This window comes from Triturus cristatus, chromosome 7 (genome assembly GCF_964204655.1).
Source record: "Triturus cristatus chromosome 7, aTriCri1.1, whole genome shotgun sequence".
Lineage (NCBI taxonomy): Eukaryota > Metazoa > Chordata > Amphibia > Caudata > Salamandridae > Triturus > Triturus cristatus.
The window spans coordinates 413,475,310-413,484,415 of NC_140590.1; the positions used below are offsets into that span (position 1 = coordinate 413,475,310).

General features: G+C 49.6%; 1 protein-coding gene across 3 annotated transcripts in view; it reads right to left on the bottom strand.

The window, feature by feature from the left end:
• Positions 1–9,106, bottom strand: part of LOC146809824 (uncharacterized) — a 387,952-nt gene that overhangs the window by 353,465 nt on the left and 25,381 nt on the right. The window lies entirely within an intron of this gene.

Consider the following 9,106-nt stretch of genomic DNA (forward strand, 5'->3'; position numbering starts at 1 on the left):
CCCCTGGGTTTCTAGTTTTAAAAAATCTATAGGTTTGCTAGGTTTTCCTAGGTTCCGGCAGAGGTAGAGTTCATACCCACAGCTAGGTACTTTGTAAAAAGGGTCAGTTTTCACTGTAAAAATGTGGTGTGTCCACGTTGCGTTTTGGACCGTTTCCTTTTGCGGGCACTAGGCCTAGCCACACAAGTGAAGTAGCATTTTTATCAGAAGTCTTTGGGGAATCCCGGTCGGTGGAATTTTGTGGATCCATGCAGATTCCAGAACTTTCCATCACAGAAATGTGAGGGAAATGTTTTTTGTTTTTATTAATTTACAAAGTTTGAGGTTTGCAAGGGATTCTGGGTCGCAGAACCTGGTGAGAGCCACTCAAGTCAGCCCATGCTGGATTCCTCTTGGTGTCTAGTTTTCAAAAATGTATCGGGCTAGGGTTCAAAATCCACAGTTAGGCACTTTGCAAAAAAGGGTGTGTTTTCACAGTAAAAATGAGGTGTGTCCACGTTGAGTTGTGGGACGTTTTCTGTCGCGAGCACTAGGCCTACGCACACAAGTGAGGTACCATTTTTATCCGGAGACTTAGGGGAACACAGTATTATAGAGCAACTGTTATTACCTATTGACTTTCTATGCATTTCTGCCTTCCAAATGTAAGACAATGTGTAAAAAGAAGTCATTTGAAAAATTTACTAAAATTCACATGCCAGTATGGGTATCCACAATTTTGCTAACTGGAAGGAGGTTGGAAGCCCAAAAAGTAGCAAAAATAGGCTATGTCCCAGTAAAATACCAAAACTGTAAAAAAAAATGGTTTTCTGACAAAAGTCTGTCTGTCCCTGAAAGCTGTGAAGATGGTGATTTCAGCACCACAAACCCTTCGTTGATACCATTTGCAGGGAAAAAAACAGACACTATCTTCTGCAGCACTTTTTCCCACATTTAAAGAATAAAATAAAATAAAATGTTAGCTGTATTTTGGCTAATTTATGGGTCCCCTCCAGGGGAATCCACAAACCCTAGATACCTTTCAAATCCCCATGATACTAGAAGAATAGGACGCAAATTTGGCGTGGATACCTTATGTGGACAAAAGGTTACAGTGGCCTAAGCCCAAACTACCCCAAATAGACAAAAAAAGGCTTACCGCGGGGGGAGACCTAGCAGCGAAAGGGTTAAAGACAATCATGCATTCTGAAGGTAGGTTGCGATACCCAAACTCTATGACTTTAGGAGCCAAATTTCAAGTTTGAGCTGTTTGGGTTTGGTATGTCTGAGTGTGCCTTTATTCTGTAGGAGAAGACCCAGCCAATTGGGTAGCTCCTCATGGGGCACTAGAGACAGTTTTAGGGGAGTGGTGAACCACGGCTGCCTAACCCAAGTTGGGTCTACTAAGAAGAGAGTATGGGTTGTCTGCTGAAGCCTGCGAACCACAAGTGGAAGAAGTGGAAGAGGCGAAAAAGCTTAGACAAAAATTCCTGACCAGTTAAACCATAGTGCATTGCCCATGGACTACGGGTGTGGGAACCTAGCGACAAAGGGCCCGATTCGCAAAGGTAAACTTATACTTTTGTGTAAGTTTAGTACTTTTCGGTATTCACAAAGGCAAACCTAGACCAAAAGTCTAACTTTACTGCTTTTTAATATTCACAAAGTTAAACATAGACCAAACGTCTAGCTTTACTGCTTTTCGGTATTCACAGAGGTAAATTCAGACCAAATGTTAAACTTGACTACATTTCAGTATTCACAAAGGCTAACTTAGACCAAAAGTCTAACTTTACTATTTTCGTAATTCACAAAGGCAAACTTAGATCAAACATCTACCTTTACTACTTTTCGGTATTCACAAAGGTAAACTTAGACCAAAAGTGCAACTTTACTAGTAGTAACATTGGTCTAAGTTTACCCTTGTGAATACCGAAAAGTAGTAAAGTTAGACTTTTTGTCTAAGTTTACTTCTGTGAATACCGAAAAGTACTAAACTTACACACCTTTGTGAATCGGGCCAAAAGTTTGGGAAACCGCCAATGTTTGAAGTACGGTATGAGGATTTGGAGGTGGACTTGCTGCAGCATCCTGCTGAGCAGTTCTGCAAAATTCCTGTTCAATCCTGGTATGTTTTGTATTACTAGATGGACTCAGTGATGTATCGCCCACCGCCAAATACCCTGGGCTAGAGTGGACAACTGTAGGGAGTGTGTGCCACCATAATTCTGTAAGTAAAACATGTCAGTTGTGTTGTCCATCTACACTAGTATCACCTTGTGTTGGATATGAGAGAGGAACACCATAAGGGCTAGCTGAATGACTAACATTTCCAGGTGGCTGATTTGAAAACCCCGCTGATCGAGCGTCCACACTCCATGTACAGTGAGCTCCTGAAGACATGCTACCCAACCGGTGAGCGAGGCGTATGTTGTGATGATCATTTGTGGCACTGGGTCCAAGAACTGCCATCCATGAAACAGGTTGCTGGAATTCCACCACTGCAGAGAGCAATGAGTATGGCCCCAGATTAACACTAGGTCTTCCCATTGAGCCTTCGCTTGTGACCATTGTGCTGCAACCATGGGTTAACTAGCATGTGGGGCTACAGCAATGAAAGAGGCCATCATGTCTAGGAGGCGCATGACCTTCCTTACCATTACCTGGAGATGTGGCTGGAAAAGAGGAAGCAGAACTTTGAATGTTTAAACCGTTGCTGGGCTAGGGTATGCTGCCCCTAGATGAAAGTCAAGGAGTACCCTGACAAAGGGCCACACTTGCAGGGCCTGGAGATAGGATTTGGTGACATTGATGGTAAAGAGTAGGCTGAGCAAGAGAAGTATGTTGATGTGGGTGTATACTAGGCATTGCTGTTCTGTTGCACTCTTGATCAGCCAATCGTCCAGGTAAGGGAAGACGTGGACAACCCTCCTTCTGACAAAACATTTTGTAAACACCTGGGAGCTGTGGTTTCTCCGAAAGGCAGCGCTTTGAATTGATAATGCAGACTACTTACCACAAAGCAGAGGAACCGTTGATGTACAGGGTTGATGAGGATGAGGATGTGGAAGTAGATTTCGAGGGCAGTCATGAAGTCGCCTTGCTGTAGTAAAGGAATGAAATCCTGGAGTGTCACCATGTGGAAGTGCTCTGACAGCATGTATGAGGCCTGAGGTCCAAAATGAGCCTTACGGACCCGTCCTTCCTGGGAATAAGGAAATATGGGCAGTGCAGTGCAGTCCTTTGCCACAGAGTGGTGACGGCACAGGTCGTATGGCCTCTTTGCTGAGTAGTGCAACCATCTTCTCTTGGAGCAGATGCTGACGTTCCGGGATAATCTTGTGTCTGCAGGGGGATGTTTGGTGTGTTTGTCTGATTTCTAGACATCACCCCTCCACTATGATATTTAGAAGCCACTGGTGCGAGCTGATCTCTGTCAGTGGGACAGAAACACTTGCATTCTTCCCCCAACAGGTGTTAGATGGTTATAGGGAAGGGTAAAGGACTTACTGCTCTTTGGGGGCTTTATTTCCCCTGCCTCTACCGGTGTTGCTTTTATATCCACTCCTGTAGTAACCCCAAGAGGGTGTTTGCTGCTGCTGTTATCTGGGGAAGGACTTGGATGCCTCAGTTGTGGTTGTTTTGCCCCCTCCACAATATTGTGTACGACGAAAGAAACCATGGACAGATGGAGTCTGTAAGGCATCCATGGCTATAGCTCTCTCGATATCCTTTTTTATTTTTTTCAGTATTTGGTCAACTTGTGGGGCGAAAAGATGCTTGCAAATCAAAGGGCAAGTTGACGCGGTGCTGCTGTACCTCTGGTTTAAAACCAGAAATATGCAGCCAAGCGTGTCTGCGAAGAAGGATTCTAATGTTTATCACACAAACAGATGTTTCTGCTGCATCTAGGGCACCTAAATCTTTGTGTTGAAAATAAGATTCCCATAAGATACTCTTTCCTGGCCCTTCTGTTTGTACTGGCTCCGGAGGTGTTTCAGCAACTCATCCATCTCGTCCCAGTGCCGGGAGAGTAAACCTACAGAATTGGCGCTATGCCAATGTGTAGAAGCCTCTCCCAGTAGTGATTGGGGGCAACCCCTGTACTCTGGGGTTTTGACCGTTTCTGGGCATTTTGCACAACTAGGGAGTCAGGTGGCAGTTGTTATCTGATGTAACGAGAGTTGGAAGGAGAAGCTTTCTACTTCTTGTGGACCCTAGAAGTGATCACTTTCACCTTGACCAGCTACTTGAAGCTGTCACTACCTATTGGTAGTGGTGAGTGTCTCTGTGAGGAAATCCTCCTCCTCAGGTGGTTTATGAATTTCCACCTTTTCAACACCTCATGGAATGCAGTACTGTAATCTGGTAGCGAAGATTTGACCGGATAGAACTCTGGGTCAATGTCGCCCTGGGGTTCTATATCATAATCATCGCCCGGGTTGTCCTAAGGTTATGGGTCATAAGGTGTATCATACCGGTCATAGGGAGACTTTGGACAATCATGCTCTGAAGAAGGAGAACTCTGTAGTGACTCTGGTGAAGAGTGTACTGGTACTATTGTGGATGGCGGGAGTGGAAGTGGTGGTGAAGTAAGCAAAGGTGGTGGAGGGAGGTGAAAAGTAAGGCGGAGGTAAGAGTGGCAAAGGAAGTGGTGGAGAGGTGTCCTTATCACGGCACTGAGATATCTTGGGTGCTGGCTCTGAGGACGCCCCTGTGAGAGATCTTTGTGTGTGTGGCTTAGTGGCAGTATGCCTGCTTGTTTACTGCACATTTGTGAGTCTGTGCTTGTGTGTTCACCTGAGCTTTGTATGAGCCCTTGTGTTGAGTGACTACATAACTGTGTATGCCTGTACTGTGTGTACGCTTATCTATCTGGCCTTGGATGTTAGAGTGAGGAAAACACTGCATGTACCTGCTTGTATGTGAGAGTGTGGTTGTGTGTGTGTGTGTGGTTGCGTGTGTGCGTGTGTGTGTCTTCATGTGCTGTTGTACTGTGGTAGCGCGAGTATACATAAGTCTGTCTAGAACTATCATCATTTCAAGTGACTTCTTTTAAAGTTATAGAGAGGAGGAACGCGTGTCTTCTTGATAAGTTAATGAGTCTTCCTGATACCTCCTCGCCTACGCTGCATTCCTTCACTCACACCACCCACTTTTCTCCCAGCTTTTCAATTAACTGGCATGCTTCCTGTCTTTGTAAAACAGCCTGAAAAATACCTTCATTGCTTTGGTCTTCCCCTACCTCTCCCGCCATTAAGTGGAGGGTCAGCACCATAATGGGGATTTGGGGGGCTGCCGATCGGAGGGAGGTCTGCCCCCTGGGGTCTTCAGGGAAGTGGTGCAGTCGAGAAGACTGCACGGGGGGTTGGGCTACTTTTGGGCTATGTTGTAGCCCAGCATATATAGCCTCCATTTTGTGTGCCAGCGACCATTTTAACATGGTGACCTGGTGGCTGGCACACCCTTCTGTCTTTGTGACCCTTGTAGTGTCCTGCGTAGGGGGATCTGCGTGGAGTAGGTTAGGTCAGCTTTGCAGGGTATTGTTCAATCGTACTCACAATGGAGTAGGATCGAGTCGAGCAGGCTGTTCGCCTGCTGGAGGCTGCAGGCAGGCTTGCCCTGCTGAAGAATGTGCCTTGTCGGGCGGGCTGCCCCCGCAGAAGTCTGCTGGGGGGGTGGCTGCTGCAGTTCTGGCCTACGCGCTAGAGCGCAGGCCTCTATCATCGATCGAGGTAAGGGGAGGGGCCGCTTGCGTATGCGGAGAGCGGCCCCTCATGTCAGGAGAGAGGCTGTTGGCTCGGGCAGGGTGAAGTGGGGCCGTGCCGGTTCTGCGGGCCAGAGGGAAAAACAGAACAGCTTCAGGCGAGGCCCCCCGCAAGGTTGACGGGCCTTGCCAGTGGCTCTTGTAGTTGAGGCATGCCAGGGCTCTGATTGGTTCACCAGAGGCCTCGCAGTTGTCGGCAGTCAGTGTGTCTCTGCAGCGAGAGGCCCCACAGGGGAATAGTGAGGCCTCTTATGGTGGAAATAAGGGTGGGACAACGGTCGTAGAGCCTGGGGACCCTCCCATTACAAGGAGCCTAGAGGAAGGGGCAGGGAGGAACAGGATGGGGGTGGTTTGGAGGACAATATCAAACACCTTAGGGCCAGAAGGGCCTCCGAGGCACCTTGGCCTGAGGTGGATTTTAGAGAAGTTTATGCACAGTGGTTGCAGGAGGAGGGGGGGAGGGGGGGAAGACACCGGTGGGGGTCCCAGAAGGCGGGGCGAGTCAAGGGGTGGACTGTAACAAGATTCATGGCTGGAGAGAGCCCCCCTAGGGCTAGAGAGGGGTTGGCTAAGGGGTTTTCGCAGGGGGCTCCTGGGGAGTGTACAGTACAGCCTAGACCCGGGGTTACAGGGCTGGGGGATCAAGGCAGGCCAGCAGGGGGTCTGGACTCCTTAGAGTGGAGTGACGGGGAAGACATGGGAGGTGGGGAAGTGGGGAAATTGGATCGGGCGGCGTCGCGAGGCCGACAGTGAGCCGTGAAGCCCCCAAGTAGGGTCTATGGTGCATCGAGGGGTAGGGGAGTGTAGTTGGCCCCGCAGGGTGGGGCAAGGGTTGGGGGGATTGGCGGGGTTGGGGGGCACACCCTTTCCCGGGCACTAGCACACCCCAGGTAACGTGGCTTGGCAGGGATCAGGGGTAAAACTGAATAGGGGTTTTGGCTGGACCAGCACACCGGACCGTGTTCCCTTTTTGCAGGATGACGCGCGTGCGGGGGCCCGACTCGGGTGGGCCACGTACAGCTCGTCGGCCCTGAGGTGACCCGCGCGGCTAGCTGGCACGCAACGTTGGACTGCAAGTTCACTGCCACAAGTGGGTACAGGACAACCCCGGCGGTGCAATGGGTGGAAGGATTTCGAGCATACTCCACCGCCCTGGAACAAGGTCACACATTCACGGCAACGGTTGGGGGGGGAGGGTATGCCCCCCCCCCCCTGGTAGGGCAGGGCAGGATCACGGGGATGGCGCTGTAGAGGCGCACACAAGGCTAGATTATGATGAGGACAGCTTGGAAGAAGGGGAACTGAGGGAAGAGGGAGAAGCTAAATGGTGGTAGGAGGGAGAGATGGGTGGCTCCGCTAACATGTATCCTAGTTTTTTCCAGGTGGAGAGTGTGCAGCGGCGCAAGACGGTGCCGGAGGGCCAGGATTCACAATCAACGGCGAAGCGGCAGGGCATGGAGCTGGCACGGACACTGGTGCCAGGTAAGAAGGCAAAGCAGGCGCACGCAGTTACGAAGAAGCAGGCAGTAATGGGGGGGAGCATTCAGCCACATGCGGAAGGTCTCGGTTGGGGTGGACGTCAGGGAGCCTGCAGCAAGTGGGGAGGTCCACGTGACTATGGTATCCATCAGGGTGGAGGCCAGGGAGCCCCATGCCTGCGGCAAGGCCCGCCTACGGAAAGGGTGATACGTGCGGGACATCGGAGTGGGGACAGAGGACCCACCAGTGCGCACGGCGCAAGAGATATCACCTCCAGCAGTAGGGGTTGAATGCAAGGGGCATCGGGGGTAGGACAAGGGTGACCAATAGGACTCTGGGGTTAAAAAGGAGAGAATAGAGGTCACATTTGAGAAATTACCTTACTTGGGGATGGAGAAACCTTTGGGAGCATATCTAATGCCATCAACGGAGAAAATCTGGAAAGAGGAGTATGAAGAGATCTTAAAGCTACTACACAGAGAACTTAGGTCTAAGGAGGGGTCCAGGGAGGAGGAGTTAGAACTGTCCAAACGCCCGCATTTACCAGTGACGATCGAGAACTGGACCGCAGCTTTTCTCATTTATGCTAACATCTACTGCAAAAAGTTCACTGAGAGGGCGGTCGCCATATTCAAGTACATTGATGTCATTAACTGGACGCCCAGCGTGGAGGACCTATATAAAGCCACCTTTCCTTCCACTCTCTTGAGGCTCCAGACAGATCTCACACGATGGAAGCCACTTTTTATTTCCTGGCTTGGTCGCATTCATGCAGTTAAAATGACAGTGCTTCCTAAACTACTGTATCTCTTTCAAACTCTCCCAGTGGAGCTGGAAAAGGACTTTCTCCCTAAACTAAAATCTACGGTGCTGCGGTTCGTTTGGCAGGTGGGACGTGCACGGTTCACCTTCTCCATTCTGAGAAGACCACAGGGGTAAGGGAGGGGAGGGAGGGGTGGGCTTCCCGGACTTTGGCCTTTATTAGAAGGCAGCTCAGCTTCGAGTGGTGACAGAGTGGACCAAGAGGGAGTCGGAGAAACATTGGCTCCATATGGATAGAGCAGTTTCAGGGTGGTCGATCTGGGACCTCATATGGAGACCCAAGAGGGAAAGTCCCGAGAATGCTTACATCAGCACGCCTACTCGAACTACCCTAAAAGTATGAGACTTTTTGTCACACAACGACCAGTGGATCACATTCCCGTCCCCGTATACGCCAATACACTTTAACTTGGCCATCCCTCTGGCCTACAGGAAGGACCCTTTGACCAGTGGAGGGAGGGGGGCTGCAGGGCTCTGACGCACCTCTTCCATAATCATGATATCCTCACCTTTGACAGCTGCAGGAGGGACTATGGGTTGGGACCGGCCGAATATTACCACTACCTTCAGCTGAAACATTGGGCGCTTACACCTCATATTCACTAAGCAGCCACTCGCCCCCTCACGAAGTCTGAAAGCTAGGTGCAACTTTTGGAAACTATGAAAGGGGTGATCTCCTTTCTGTATAACTATCTCCTCACCTCCAAGCACACCCCGAGGACTCGCTACATGTCTATGTGGGAGGGTGTCTTACAACAAGACATTCACGACAGAGAGTGGGCGGGACTCTGGTCAGATATCACGAAATTCAACCATTCCATAGAACTAAGAGAGGCCCACCTAAAAAAAAATGATGGACTGGTATCTCTACCCTAACAAAATTAAAAAGATATTTCCTGACTCGTCTGATATGTGCTGGAGGGGTTGTGGTCTACTGGGTGATTTAACACATTTGGTGGGATTGCCCAGTGATACGTCCCTTCTGGTAGGAAATCCTCGCACAAATTAAAGATATACTGGGGTACCCTGTCCCGACCTCAATAGCAACCACCCATCTTG